Below are 16,074 nucleotides of genomic sequence, written 5' to 3'. Positions count from 1 at the left end.
ACAGGCCGGTGGAGAGGGAGGGGTCCCCTGAACAGGGCCCTCCTTGGGGCTTCCCTCCTCCGGCCTTGAGCTTGCATCTCAATTTGGGGACGTCCCTTCCCACTTCTTCACCTCAAGGCCCCATGGGATCCAGCACCAGCTTACAGTGCCACCCGACAAGCTCCTCTCCCTGTGGCACCAAGCCCCACACCTCCCTTCTCCTAGAACAAGCGTGTGGGGTCCGATGAACCCTGTACACAAAGGAACCCAGCACCGGGTCAGACCCCCAGGCTCGAATCTCAGCTCTGAGCCACTTAGCTGTGTGGCCTCTGGCAAGTCACTTCACCTCTCTGAGCCTGCCCTGCGACACCACTACTCCGCATTCACGACTGGATTTCGTATTTGATATTCCAAATCAGCCATGGAAACTCCCTGGCGCCCCCAAGTCAGATCACAACATGTCAGATTTCCCAGGTTTCACATGCCAGACGAGGGGAAGTAAACAGTCTTTCTCGGTCCTACGCTGCCTTTGTTGAAAGAGGCTTCCTAACAGGCTCTGCCACCAACGCACGACCTACTGAGAAGCAAAGCCATATAGTCACTGGGATGCTTGGTCCTCAAGCCAGCCTGCAGCACGGGCGTCTAAGAAAAGGAGGTCTTAGAGCTCCTGTGTGTCAACAAAGGCACCTAATCCAGCCCAGGCAGATGCGACAAGCCTTTCACAGGAGGCTCGGAGCCGGCCAAGCAGAGGCAGGAAGAGGAGAGCAGGCCTGGCATGTGCCAGGGCCCGGGGCTCGGAGGGTGGATCCCTTCTCAAGGCTGCAGGGACTCGCTGATCAGGAGGGCCCCTCCTGAACCTGTACTGCGTCCTCTGGCCTCTCCCCTGAATACCATCTAACTCGCATCACAAAGCAGGCAAAGCCAAGTCTTCTGTCTTTCTCCCTCAAAATGTTCCCTCCCTCCCCATTTTCCCACTTTCACAGCCCAAACATTTGACTTCAGAGTCTGTGTATCTAATCACCCCTGTCAGTTTCCAGGGGGCTTGCTGCCGACTGGCACCCCAGCTTCACAGAATCCCCCGACCTGGCTGGCATACGGATAGAGACGGACAGGGTGTGCCCAGGTAATCAGCTGACAGGGAGGAGGTGAGACACGGGGCCCAGCGTGAGCAGGCGGGGAGTCAAGAGTCTGAAAGTGAGCCCTCCCAGGACGCCTCCCAGAAGCCTGCTTGGCATCTGCTCAACGCAGAGGCCAAGTGCGAATCCTGGGGGTGCTTTTCTGTGGTTGTTTTGCTGTTAAAAAACAAAGAACGTGATACGCTGCAGCCCAGAGGCTCCCACTAGTAAACAGAACCCTAGAGGCAGGAAAAAGCCAGAAGTGAGTGGAAATCCGAGAGAGGCCTTGGGACCTCCTCAGAAATGGGGTAAAAGCAGGGGCAGAAGAAGGGAAGTTTTATTGAGCTCACAAGGCACAAAACGTCCCCCGATGACATCTGGTTTACATCAAGAAGTGATGGGGCAGGGACTAATTATATTAGAAAAAGGGTAATAATATTAGAAATGCTAGTAACAGGGGCCCTCCAGACAGGTGCAAAGATCTTTACAATCAGCTCCAAAGATACAAGCAACCTTGGCACTCAATAAAACATTGACCCAGTCAGTCTCACGTGCATTAGTATATATGGGTATATATGTGACACGTGTATATATACGTGTGTGTATAGATGTTTATGTATATCAGCATATACCAGGGGTGCCAAAAACATGTACACATTTTAAGAGACGTTATCTATGTTATTACTTTTCGAAGTTGAATTGAATTACGGTAGCAATGTGTGTGGTATGACGTTGGCTCAAAAGACGGCGTTCATCAAATGAATGCTAGAGTCATTAATCGGATCACAATTTTAATAGATTTTTTCCTTTCTTAAAATGTGTATACATGTTTTGGAGCCCTCTGTAGAATACATCAGTGTGTGTACATGGTTATGATACATACCTGTGTGTGTCTGCATGAATACATCAATGTATGTGCATGCAGACGCACACATGTCAACCAGCATGTGTGATATACAGCAGTGTGTGTATCCGTATGGCCATGAACACCTGTATAGCAGCATATGTGATGTGTATCAGCAGAATAAAAGTGTTTCCTTAGAAACACTTTTCCACCAAACCTTAGAATTGATACAACTCTTCAAAGTCCAACACAAACCTCTGAGGTCCCTGATGGTTCTCCCAGGCCTGGGGGAGGGCTGGCTGGAGCCGCCCCGACACGGCGGGGACAGCGACCACCGGGTTCAGCAGGGTTCTCAGTTGCTGTGGTGGGAGTGGTGGGGCCGAGGGAAGGGGGAGACCCCCAGGCTGGGGCCAGCACCTCAGACCCACCACCGACCTGTGAGCTACACGGTCTGTTACCCCTTTCGCAGGAGGGGAAGCAAGCCCAGATTGTGCTACGTAATGACGCTGGGAACCGAGGAGGGCTCTAAGTTAGGGCACAGCCCGGCGAGGACAGCGCCTGCCTGTCTTGTCTGCAGCTTCTCCAGAGCCCCGCGCAGGTCCCCAAAACATTTGGTGATGGATGGATGGGTGGACGGACTGGGACACCACTACTGCCCTCCACACCTCAAGCCATCGCTTCTGCCTCCAGGCCAGCAACACGCCCATTTTCTTCCTCCTCCCTCCCGCGTCCCCGGGGTCCCCAGGGCTGGTGTCTCCCAAGCCCTGTCTCCAGTCTGGTCTGGAGCTCTGGGACCGTTATTCCCAGGCATTTGTGGTCATGTGCTGCCACCTACAGGGAGTCCTGCGGCACTGCAGACAGGACCCTCCATCCTCTCTGACTTCCATCCCACATTCTCACGTTATTCAGAAACTGACGCGTGAAGACGGCTTGGCAAGGCTTTGGCAAACCCCCGGTCAATGGGGGCTGGGTTTAGGCTTAGAATCTTCTTTCAAAGGAGGAAAACATTGGGCTACTTCAGGTTCACTGAGCCCAGAGCTGTTAGGCTGGTACCGCAGACGGGTCAGGCAGAGGCGAGGGCAGGGGAAGGGCAGAGCCAGGGGTCAGAGTCACTGTGTCACTCCTAACCCCGCGAGGTGTGTCCACCTAGCGCTTTTACTTAAACAAGAACAGGGGACCTCTCAAGGCAGTGAGGAAACTCCCAGAACAGAAGAGCCGACTAAGCAGACCTGGGAAAACAGGATCCAAGACAGCTCAGATCCCAGCCAGGGGAAGGCAGGAGCTCGCGAGGGTCCCAACCCCGTCCCCACAGGTGTGTCTATACAAGAGGCAAATCCCCGCCATAGAGTCTGACTGGCCCAGTCCAGTTCCGCGGCCACCCCAGGGGTGAGGTCCCATGACGGGAAGGCCCAGAAGTGTCACATAAGTCACCGCCCCACGGAAGGTATGCTGAAGAACCCTAAGCAACAGCTGTGCCCATTTCACAGGTGAGGTAACTGAGTCTTGGAGGAGTTTGACATGACTGGCGTTGTCAGTCAGGTTCCCATAGGGTGCGAGGAAGAGAAACAGTCTCAGGTTTCATTACAAGACTGGGGAGACCCAAGTTAGCACCGCCAACCAGGCCTCCTCTCAGCGGCTGGAACAGCTTCAGGCTCTGCAAGAACCAGTCGCCTGCCAGCAGCTCCGCAGGTGCCCCCACCTGGGACAGGGTGGCTCGGTGCTCCGGGCCCCGCCCCCAGCACGTGACTCGGCACCCCTGGGCCTTGGTCTTCCTCTGCTGTCCCCACCGGACACTGAGTTTCTGCCGACTCAGTTCCTGTTAACGCATGGCTCCTACTCACCGAAGCACATTGACTCAAGGCTTCCCCTTAGAACTTTCCTCCGGCATCTCGCTGCTCCTGCCCCCAACGCGGACACTGATCCTTCCTCCGGATCTCAGATTCAAATCCGCTAGAAGAAAGGCCCCGAATCGCTCAGCTGGCCCAGTATCCCTCTGTGCTGGATCTCACCCTGGGCCGCCCCATGTCCCCTGACCATCCCAGAAGTCATCTGTCCTCAGCGTGGGTGCCCACTCCTGCCCAACCTGCTGAATCCGGGTCCTGACGTGCAAAGTGGGGAGACTCGGAGTAAAGAGCCCTTCCGAAGGGGCTGTGGGTGTGGCAGGTGTGCAGACATAAGGGGCTCCTCTCTGCAAGTCAGCTTGTGCACGACAGGGCCAGGGTCTGAGCCCTGGCTCCTGATTCCGCGCCTGTCCCACTTGCGTGTACAGGCTGCCCTGCCCCGCGGGAGCAACAAATAATAACTAACACTGATGCACACGGTATGCCAGGCAGCATTCAAGCTTCACACCGATTATCTCAATTCACCGTGACCACAATCCCTCGCTAACTAGCCCCGTTTCACAGAAAAGAAAACTCATTTAGAAAGAGTAAACACAGGCTCAAGTTATAGTCCTCTAAGTGGCAGAAAATGACAGGAATCCAGGCCTGTGTGAGCTTGTACAGGAGGAGAAGGAAGACAGACAGTTACTGGTGGAAAGGCGTGAAGTGTCTAGATTTGCACGTCCCGAGATGGAAGCAGTCACCAAATGTGGCTGCTTTGCATCTGATAGGTGGCTGGTCCAAAGTGATGTGCTATCACCGGAAAATACACAGCACATTTCAAAGATTTGCTACCCCAAAAAAGACAATGTGAAACATCTCATTAGTAATGTTTTACGCTGATTTCATCTTTAAATGATCCTATTTTAGATATTTTCAGTTAAATGATGAAACTCAATTTACCTCTCTTTTTACTTTTTTGGACAGTTTTGTTTATATGTAATTCACATACCATACAATTAATTCACTCACTCACAGTGTAAAACTCACTGGTTTTTAGTACACTCACAAAGTTGTGTAACCATCACCACAATCAATTTTAGAACATTCTTATCGGCCCAAAAAGAAGGCCTGTGCCATTCGCTGTCAGTCACTCGCCATTCCCTTTCTCCCTCAGCCCCTGGCAACCATGAATCTCCTTTCCATCTCTGGATTCGCCTGCTCTGAACATTCCGTAGACTTGGCATCACACGAAACGTGGTCTTGTGTGTCTGGCGTCTTTCATCTAGCACCATGTTTTCGAGGTTCATCCATGTTTTGTAGCACGTGTCGGTGCTTCATTTCTTTTTACCGTCGAATAATGTTCCAATGACAGATACGCTACATTTTGTTCATCCGTCCATCAGCTGGTGAACAGCTGCCATGTTTCCACGGTTGGGCTGTTGTGGATAATCCTGCTTCCTGTGCGAGATCTGGTGGCGACATAAGCTTTCCATTCTCTTGGTCGTCTCACTTTTCTAAACAGGGTTGGCAGAAAACCTTACGCTACACATGACTGCCACAGTATTTGGTATTTGTGATCGAGAGCTCAGGCCTGGATGTCTCCCCCGGTTCTAAGGAATGTTAAGGCACCATAAATGCCCCCCCACAGGGGGCCAGACCGCAGGTCCCTCCCCACCACTTGCTGGGCGCTCTCAGCGTGCGCCTGGGCTAGCAGCGTGCTGAGGAAGTTTCCAGCCGTCAGGGCCGGCTGGCCGAGCAATCCCAGGGGCCTAACAACCACTCGGGCAATTCCACTGGGTCAGCGGGAGCCACCCGGGCGTCTGAGGATTGCAAACGGGCAGCCTCCGTCCCAGGCTGCCGGCTGTCTGTCTGAAAGGCCACGTCCTCAGGCACTTGGCCTATGGAAGCTGGGCCGGCTCTCGATTTCATCCCCACCAGCTTCCCAACGAAGCGCCAAGAGTGGGTGCCCCAAGTGGTACCATCTCCCAGAAGCACCCTGACGGGGGGTCTTCAGGGCAAGGGTTCCAACCTCCGGATGCCCTGCCAGTGGGCTTTCTCCAACGCCATTTTGCCGCTGCACTACTTTATTTCCTGAAGTTCTGAAAGGCAGGCATCCCTCTATAAGTGAGGGACGGTGACACAGGCATTAGGGCTGTCCTTTAGGGCGGAGTAGCAGAACTCTGGGTGCAGAATTAGACAACCCTACCCTGTGACCTGAGGGCCGCCACCTCACCTGAGCCTCACTGTCCTCCACCGGAAACTGGTGATGATGCTAGTTACCTGTCTCCTCAAGAGGCTGTGAGGATTAAACATGGAGACAGGCCCCGCATCTGGCGCACACCATGGGAAACAGGCTGTTGCTGAGACTAAGTGGCTCTTCCTCACTGGGCCACGTCCGAAGCTCCTGGGCAGGGCATCCATTTACGGGAATCAGTTGGGTACGTTAGTTGCCAGCCACTGAGCCTAACGCTGTCTAGCTTAGGGAAGAATGGAATTTGCTGGAAGAACATGAAGCTGCTCCAAGGGTCTGAGGAGAGACTCGAGAAGCAGGCCTGGAGCAGCCAGGCAGGTCATGGGGGCAGGAGTCTCTAGACCAGGGGGTTTCGAGCCCACAGTCTGTTTCTGTACAACATCTGAGCTAACGATGGCGTAAGGCGTTGTCAAAGAAAGAAGAGGAAGAGGAGGAAACAGATCGTATGTGGCCTACACAGCCTAAAATGTTTACTGTCTTTTACAGAAAAGGTTTGCCAACTACTGCTCTAGACAATCTCACTTAGGTGCTGCTGTCAGAATGGAACTGCTGTCACTGCATCATTCTACACGTTTTTATAAGCAGACTGCAGTGGTTTTCAAGTAGGGTGAGGCCGACAGATCGAGAGACAACTGCCATTGAAAAGACAGCTTGGAGTGGCATCAGTAAGATGGCAGCGTACGAGATACCAGCCTTCATCCCGACAAAAACTCCCAGGAGACAGCCATCCACAAAGGAAAACCGCCCTGGGAGGGCTCAAGAATCCAATTAAGAGCCTACAGCAACACAGTGGAGTGAAAAAAGAATAACCACACAGAAAGGGCTGCTGGGGAGATGGGCTGGGCTCAGACATCTGCAGATGGCTCGGAAGGAAGAAGGGAAGGGGCTCTCAGTATCGGCCATGCCGTGGGTGCCATCGCAATGGCCAGTGGCCAGCTCTGCGGAGGACCCTGACAGCTTCTGCCCCGGAGGACCTCAACAGCCCCTGCAACAGCCACAGATGGCCCCCAGCTTTCGTAGCAGAGGACCCCACTGTGGTCATCGGCATGGACCCCAGCAGCCGGCTCTGCAGGGGACACACAGCTGTCACCATTGAGGTAACCAACAGTCATCACCAGTATGGACTATCACAGGGCACCACCTCCCAGAAGGAGGGGCTGCTGTGCGTCCCCAGGACCAGGGAGGCCAGCGCCCCCAACCTCAGCATGCCCCAAACCTGAGAGATGCAGCTGCTCTGCATGAAACCACCCTCCAGATCCCGGGGTCAAGGGGTTACCTTCAGCTGGAACATCCCCACGATCGAAAAAGAGAGCAGGGGGTCCCGTGCAGCCTTCCCCACTGAAAACACACCTAGTCCTCACGTCCACAGCAGACAGACACAGCCTTGGCCATTGGGGATCCTTCTCCGAGGCTCCCCTCTCACTGGGCCTCCCCGGGAACCGGAGCCCCCACGCCCCACCCAAGCAGCACCCTCACAGCCACCTATACATGAATGTATTTCCCCCAAAACCAGTCCACAATGTCTGGAAGGAGTGACTGCTCCGTCAGAATAGCAGACACCAATGCTTTGCATTGCCTGCAAGAAAAATGAAAGAATCAAGGAAATATAACCACCAAAGGAACATAATAATTTTCTAATCACTGACCAACACTAAAGAAATGCAGATCTACAAATTGCTGGGCAAAGAATTCAAAATAATTTTATTTTATTTTTTAATGCAGAACATATATAGAACATTTTCTTTTGTGAGAACAAAAGTATTTGGACATTTTATATTTAGTATAGCTTAGCAATCGGCTTATGTTGACACACTTAGTGAATTGTTGGGAAGTACATTACACACAGAAGAACTCAATGACAGACAGCAGATATTTTAACCCCTGATTAAAGACAACATGTCTGATTTAATTTTTTCCTTTTATTTGTTTAAGAAGATACTCTACTTGTAAATTCAAGTTTCGTTGACCCTTTGTAGTCTTTCTCCTCAATATTTTAAACACTTCCGTTTTCTTCTTTCTGGAGAGTCTTGGAGTTTCTTCTCTCGTTTTCTCCTCTCAAATTCTTGTTTCTTAGCAGCATGCTTAGCGTGTACCTGTTCGTATTCCTCTGGTGCTCTCTGAGGTGATGTTTTCTCTTTGTTGTTCCTTGGACTGGCAATGGAGTTCACCCTTTCTTCTCTCCCTCGTCCTCCTGGCTGAGGCTGGACCAGTGCTCTACGACCTGCAGGCAAAGTGGTCAGCGCTCCATTCTCCTCTGGCAAATCCTGATTAACTTGCTCTTCTGACCCAAGGTAAGGCTGATCCAAGTTGCTTCCCGAGTCTTTCCTCTTCAGCTAAATAGAGATGCGTCAGGTGACCAGGGGCTCAATCTCTGAACTGGGATTCCTGTGAGGCTCAGGTCTTCTTTTTCCCTCCATAGCAATCTACAGATCCAATGCAATCTCTAGCAAAATTCCAATGTCATTTTTCACAGAAATAGAAAAAAGAATTCTAAAATTTCTATGGGATCACAAAAGATCCTGAATAGTCAAAGCAAACTTGAAAAAAAGAACAAAGCTGGAAGCATCACAATTCCTTATTTCAAACTATACTGCAAAGCTATGATAATCAAAACAGAATGGTACTAGCATAAAAACAGACACATAGACAAAGGGAACAGAAGACAGTCCACATATACAATCGACTATTCTTTGAAAAGGGCACCAAGAATACATAATGGGTTAAGAATAGAGTCTCTTCAATGAATGCTTTTTAGGGAAACTGTGTATTGACAAGCAGAAGAATGAAATTGGATTCTTTTCTTATACCACTCACAAAAACCAACTTGAAATAGATGAAAGGCTTAAATGTAAGGCCTGAAACTAGAAAACTCCTAGAAGAAAACATACGGAAAGAGCTCCTTGACATTGGTTTTGGCAATGATTTTTTTTTGGATATGACACCAAAAGGCCAGGCAACAAAAGCAAAAAGAAACAAGCAGGATGACATCAAACTAAGAAGCTTCTGCACAGCAAAGGAAACCAAAGGATCTGAACAGACATTTTTTTTTTCCAATGAAGACACACAAATAGCCAACAGATCCATGAAAATGTGTTCAACATCACTAACCACCAGGGAAAGGCAAATGGAAACCAGATTGAAATATTACCTCACACCTGTTAAGAAGACTATTATCAAAAGGAGGAGATCATAAACATTGCGGAGGGTGCGGAGGACAGGGAACCCTCGCACACAGTTGGTGAGGATGGAAATAGGTACCGGCACTATGGAAAACAGCACGGAGGTTCCACAGAAAATTGAAAACAGAACTTCCTCATGACCAGCCACCCCCCTTCTGAGTGTATATACAAAGGAAAGGAAATCAGCATCTGGAAGTGATGTCTGCACGCCCGTGCTCCCTGCAGCATTGTTCGTAACAGGCAAGATATGGGAGCACCCTAAGTGTCCATCAATGGATGAACGGGTGAAGAGGATGGAGTGTGTATGTATATATAACAGAGTATTGGTCCCCTTTAATACTTATTGGTCCTGCCCTTGGCAACAACAGGAGAATCTGGAGGGAATTACGGTAGGTGAATAAGCCAGGCAGAGAAAGACAAACACTGCACGGTTATCACTCATATGTGACACCTTAAAAAAAAAAAAGTCCAACGCACAGACACAGAGAATAGAATGGTGGTTTCCAGGGTCTCAGGGGTGGGGGAAAACAGAGGAGGTGCCGGTCAGAGCATACAAACGCCCAGTGAAAAGATGAATAAATGCTGAGCATCTAATGGACAGCATGCTGACCACACTGAAAAATACTGTATTAAATCCTTGAAATTTGGTGAGAGTAGAACACGTTAAGCGTTCTCACCAAAAACAAGTAATGACAGGAGGTGATGACTGTGCTCACTAACCTGACTGTGGTAACCATTCCACAGTATCACGTACAGCAAATCACGCTGCACATGTGAGGACACAAGAGTAGGGAGAGAAAGGGAAGCTGGCTGAGCCACCCCCAAGAAACCTAGGCCCTGAGGGGACAAAGGACCAGTTAGAAAGAAAGTCAATGGAATCCAATCTGTGGGCTTCCCACCCATGGCCCTCAGCAAGCCTGCTTCAAGCACCACCTCAAGAGCGACAGAGGGTTCGGGGTTTTATTTTTGTGTTTTCCCAATCAGGCCAGGAGGGACCCTGCACACTGTCCTGTTCTCTTCACATTTTGTCTCCACAGACCCAGGCCCAAGTCCTGCTAAAAACGAGGCTTGTGTGACCATGTCCGGTGGGTTGAAGGGCAGGGAGGGAGCGCAAACTGCCCCCATGGTTGGTGCATGTTAAAAATTCACCCCTGGCTTGCAAGGTCCACGTCTCCCAAACTGCCGTTTCGAAGCTCCTAACGCCTGAATGAGGGAGTAAGTTCCTGCGCAGACAGACGAGTGCCTTGAAACAGAACGTGAGGGACATGAGAGAGGGGCCAGCTACTCAGAGAATGCACACAGCCTCCACCAAGGAAAACCCCACTTGTAAAAATCAGAGGGTTATTCAGGCTAGAAAATCTGCTTCCTAATTGAATAGGAAACTTAACCAGATTCCTGGGAAAAAGCCAGACGTTAACGCAAATTCCCATTCAGCCAGGAGTCAAATAAACAGACAACGGGAATCACCAGCTTCTTCCCCACACACCAGACCTACAGTTTCATGGGGAAGGAAACAAAAGAAAATCACTCTCTGACATGTGGATTTTGCTCTGACAAGCCGACTTCCGAAAACTGGACGAACGAGGCCGGGCCCACAGTTCCTAGTCTCTCCACCAGCCCCTTCCCGCCCACCCACTGCTCCCCACCGCCCTCCGGAATCTCAGCAGAAGCTGTCACATCCTGTGTGTTCAGTGTGTTCGCTGGGGCACCTGTCAGATCCTTTGAGAGGCTGGCTCACATCCAGACAGTCACACAGATGTGTGGTCAGTACCTCAGTGGGGGAGAAGGCTGGGGGCGGGGGGGGGGGCGGGGAGGGGCCGAGGGCTGGGGCGGATGGAGGGCAGGCTTGAGCAAACGTGACCTTCCACACAGCAAAAAGGTATTTGGATTTTTTTTAAGTAAAGCCCACCTGTTCGACAGGTAGTTACAAAACATGTTCTCCCCTCCCCTGGAAATGTGGCTGGTGACGCGGCACATCTGTCACTGGAGAGTGGAGACAGCCGTAATGGTGGGTTTGGATTCTAATACTGATAAGAACAGCTATTATGGTTTCCTGAGCGTGTTGTGCGCCAGACGCAGGACTAGGCTTTTAACGTGTTCACTCCGGGCCTCACGAGCAGCACAGCAAGCAGAGCCGTGGTTGAAACCGAGGCCGGGGGTGGACTCTGCCTCCACCCCACACTAACTGTGTGGCCCAGGGACTGGACTTCTCTCTGTCCCCACCTCCTGACCCTTAAAATGCACTAATGACGGTACCCACCTGCTAATGCTGACGTGAAAACGGGACGACTTACGTAATGTAGGAAGAGCGTCTGGCACACACCAGGTACAGTACAAGCACAGCTATTGTCATCACCATCCCTCTTCACAGCTGACACAACTGAAGCGCGAAGGTAAGAAGGCTAGGCTGTTTCCCCTCAGTCCCATTCTACCGTCAAGTTCGTTCTCAAGGCCCTGCCCCCCCCCCCACACACACACACACTCCCACTCCCACAACGGCTAGATCACACTCCACAAGCCCGTGTCCTCTGGACGCCTCACCAAGTGGGGACACCACATGTACTCCGTGCTTTGGGAGCCATCGTGCCGGAAGCGCAGATGGGCACCTACCTCCCCACGTGTTGTTACTGTAACAGCAAGAGCGAACACGTCACGCAGTGGTTCCTTGATGTTCTTTATTCTAAACACATTCTAGTGCCAGCTGGAACAGGCCTTTATTTCCAGTGAAGAACGGAGACAGGAGAGAGATACGGCAGCGGGTGATTCAAGCCTATTTTGGTTTCCTCTTTCTCTATGCCCTTCCTCCCAATCCCCTCCACAAAGGAGACAAAGAAATAAATTTTGGCTGTTAGAGGGACGTTACGCCACGTAATAGCATTCATGGATTCAAAACTATTTCTTGAGGACCTTCTACGTGCTAGGCCCCGGCCACGCTCAGGACTCCACCTCTGCAGACAGGACTGGCTTCTGCCCCATTTCAAAGAACGCTTGCAACGCGTGCAAGGGCCTCTTGTCGTCCGAGGCCTGCTTTCCATGTCATTTGGATTAACCGTGTAATGACTGATCATTTCAGTGGCTCAGGGCCCTGCTGGTTCCCAGGGGTCTACACTTTCCGAAAAGTGCTCTGAGCATTTCCGGGGGTCCCTAAGGGGCGCCTTACGTACAGTCACTCATGAGCCCTGCCCCATCAGGAAGCATCTGCTCCTGGAAGGGGCTGCATTCTCTATCAGAGGTCCACGGCGGCGGGGAGAGTGGGGGAGAATGACTCCTCTTTTGTGTCTTGCACTCGGAGAGGGCCCCCAAATGGGGCTGCTCGGCCCTCAGTGTCTCACAGGTTTTAGAGCAGCAGCCTTTCAGGGTGTACGTTCAACAAGGGCCTCACCAAATGACAAGAACACATGGAAACACCCCTCTTCTTGGATTAACAGGCCTCGCTGGCCCTTTCTTGGGCCTATGAGGGTCCCATCCACCCTCCAGGACGTGTTTCAATCCCACGAAGATGGGACCTCAGCTGTACCTGTAAGAAACCTGGCTTCCAGGGACCTCACCAGGTCTCACCCCTTGGCAGCACAGGGGACGACGGCCATCGCGTGTTCAGGCTGCGCAGCATCTTTCTTTCTAATTGAGGTAAAATTCACATCAAATGAGCCATTTTAAAGTGTACAATTCAGTAGCATTCAGCAGTGTTGTGAACCCACCACCTCTACCCAGCTCCGAAACAATTTCATCACCCCAAAAGGAAACCCACACCCATTAAGCAAGCATCCCCCCACCGCTCTTCCAGCCCCTGGCAAGAACCAGTCTGCTTGCTGTCTCTACGGATGTACCTATTCCGGACCTTTCACGTACATGAGATACTGGGATCTTTTGGGTCTGGCTCCTTTCACTCCGCTTAACGTTTGAGATGCATCCGCGTGCAGCACGTATCGATACTTGGGTTCCTTTTCACCGCTGAATGCTACTCCACTGGACGGAGAGACCACGTTTGGATTTTTCACTCTTTGTGTGACGGACATTTGAGTTGTTCCTATGTTTTGGCTCGATTGTGAATACTGCTGCTGTGCACATTCGTGTACAAGGATTGGTTTGAGTATGTGTTCTCAGTTCTTTGGGGTGTATTTCAGTTCTTGTGACTTGCTGGGTCACATGGTAATCCTGCTCCATTTGAGCAACCGGCAGACTTTTCCACAGCAGCTGCTTCACTTTACATTCCCATTAGCAACGTATGAGGGTTCCAATTTCTCCACATTCTCACCCATCCTTATTTTCCACTGCTTGATTATAGCTACCCTATTGAGTGTGAAGTGGTATCTTGTGGTTTGGACGGGCATTTCCCTTGTAATTGACACTATCTTTTCAAGAGCTTGTTGGCCATTTGTGTGCCTCCTTTGGAGATGTGTCTATTCAAATCCTGTCCCATTGTAATTGCCATGTTTGTCCTTTTGTTGTTGAGTTCTAAGAGTCCATTATATATTCTGGATACTGGCCCCTACCCAGATACATGACTTGCAGTATTTTCTCCCATTCTGTTGGTTTTCTTTTCACTTTCTTGATAGTGCCCTTTGGTGCGTGTTTTAAATTTGGGCATAGTCTAATTTATCTATTTTGTTGTTGTTGCCTGTATTTTTGGTGTCCTACCTGAGAATCCACAGCCAAATCCAAGGTCATGAAAATTTACCAGGTTTCCTTCTAAGAGTTTTATAGTTTTAGCTCTTCCACTTAGGTCTTCGATCCATTTTGAATTGATTTTTGTGTAGCGTGTGAGGCAGTGGTCCAACGTCATTCTTTTGCATGTGAATATTTAGTTGTCCCAGCACCATTTGTTAAAGAAACTATTCTTTCTCCATTAAATGGTCTTAGCACCTGGTCAAAAATTAACTGACCATAGATGCATTTTCCATTTATTTCTAGACTTTCATTCTACTCTATTGATCTGCTTGTCTTTACTCCTCCTGGGACTCCCAGTAAGGATGTCAGCATGCTCCCTGGTGTACACAGGTCTCTTAGCTTCTGCTCATTGTGCTTTACTCTTCTCTCTGCTCCTCAGACTTTCTGAATCTCAAATGACCTATCTTTAAGATCACTGATTCTTTCTTCTGTGTAAATCTGGTTTTGAACCCTGCTAGTGAATTTTTCATTTATTACACTCATCAGCTCCAGACTTTGGTTCCTTTTTAAAACTCCTGTCTCTTTATTGATATTCTCTGTATGTTGAGACTACATTCTCCTGGTTTCCTTTAGCTCTTTGGGCATGTTTAAGACAGTTGATTTAAAGTCTCTGTCTAGTAAGTACAATACCCGGGCTGCCTCATGGACAGTTTCTATTCATTTTTCCCCCGTGAATGGCCATAGTTTGTTTCTTTGCATGATTATGGGTTTTTTTGCTGTTGATAAATACTGGATATTTTGAACATGTGGCAACTCTGCAGTTTACACAATTCATATCACTCGCTAGACACAAGATGTGTGAAGGGATACCAACTCTTTATATTAGCAACTACACTGACACTGAATACTAGAATTGCAAAAAGTTATGTAATAAAAATGCTACATAGAGGAGGGGTTCTGTTTTTTTCCAACCGAGAACTCTGACTACTGAAGCAGGTAGGACCAATATCCCGGCCCCTGTTTGACAGATAATGAGATTGGTCCCCAAGAAGTCCCAGAGCAGGTCAGTGAAAGACCTTGAAGAGCTTTGGTAGTTTGCAAGTGACTAGAATTTAGCTCAAATTAGTGCCTTTAGCTTTATCAATTTATTTTAAATTTAAAGTTAGCTCAAACTAGCACTTTTTAAAAATAAAAAAGTGATTCCTTGCGCACACAAAGCAAACATGGCCAAGGGCAGGAGTGCAGCTGTACCCCAGGAACTGGGGGCTCAGACTCAACACCACGAGCACCTGATCCGTCTCTTCTGTGCTGCTCAAACTTTCCTGTTATCTCTCCAACCGGCTTTCTCCACACGGCAGGAGTTATGGCCATCAACAGCACTCAAGGTTCTTATCTTACAATTTCTACCATTTTAAAGAGACGAACCTCACAGGCCCCAAGTTCAAAGTATCCTAAGGGACCTCATCATGGTTTGAAGCAGGCGCCCCACTCAGGACTGAGTACATGTCAGGAGGCTGAGAGCTGGGAGTAGCTAAGAATCACGTGGCCGCATGGAAAGAAAGGAAAACGGAAGGTGACGGAGAAAGAGGACACTATATTCTCCTCACATCCACTGGAAGGCGGCCAATCCCTCCCTTTCCCTTTGTGTAATGGAAGAAGCCCTCACTAATTCCACGTTGCTCTAAGCACCTGTATCAGTAGGTTAGTAACAAACCCAAACTGACAGGTTGTCTTGTTCTTCCTACTCCCATCGCTGGATCTGAGCATCGTCACCCTCAGTCGCAGGCCTGGGCGAACAGAGCAGCCACTCTGGCACAGCACCCATTGCTGTGGCACAGAGAGACCTTGCACCAGTCACTACATGCTCCAGCCTGGAAGTGACACGCTTCACTTCTGCTCACAACTCATCCGTTGGCCAGAATTCATCACGTGGAACGTGCACGTGCCTGGCAGGGGGAGAGCCTGTATTTCACAAGCAGCTCTAATTTAATTACCACTGTACTTCACAATCATGCTATTGAATCTTCACAAGCACTAGAAGTAGTACTATTATCCCTATACGAGCGATGAGCAAACTGACGCAGAGACGCAAGGCAACTGGCCCAGGATCACACAGCTACCGACCGATGCAGCCAGCGTTTGACAGCCAAGTGCATTCTTAACCATGTCCACTTACTGCCTCCCCTGACTTACCTTCTATGCGGTCTTCAGCACTTCCACTGCCCACCAGATCACTTGAAACATAAAAAGGGGGGAGCTGGGGGCCAGGACAGTG

The 16,074-nt window shown here is 50.0% G+C and overlaps 1 pseudogene; it reads right to left on the bottom strand.

The window, feature by feature from the left end:
• Positions 1 to 7,596: 7,596 nt before the first annotated feature.
• LOC141569502 (thyroid transcription factor 1-associated protein 26-like) lies at positions 7,597 to 11,773 on the bottom strand (annotated as a pseudogene).
• Between the last annotated feature and the right edge of the window lie 4,301 nt (positions 11,774 to 16,074).

This window comes from Rhinolophus sinicus, linkage group LG18, assembly GCF_036562045.2.
Source record: "Rhinolophus sinicus isolate RSC01 linkage group LG18, ASM3656204v1, whole genome shotgun sequence".
NCBI lineage: Eukaryota > Metazoa > Chordata > Mammalia > Chiroptera > Rhinolophidae > Rhinolophus > Rhinolophus sinicus.
The sequence above is the reverse complement of the archived record's forward strand: the minus strand, read 5'-3'. Positions and strand labels throughout refer to the sequence as shown.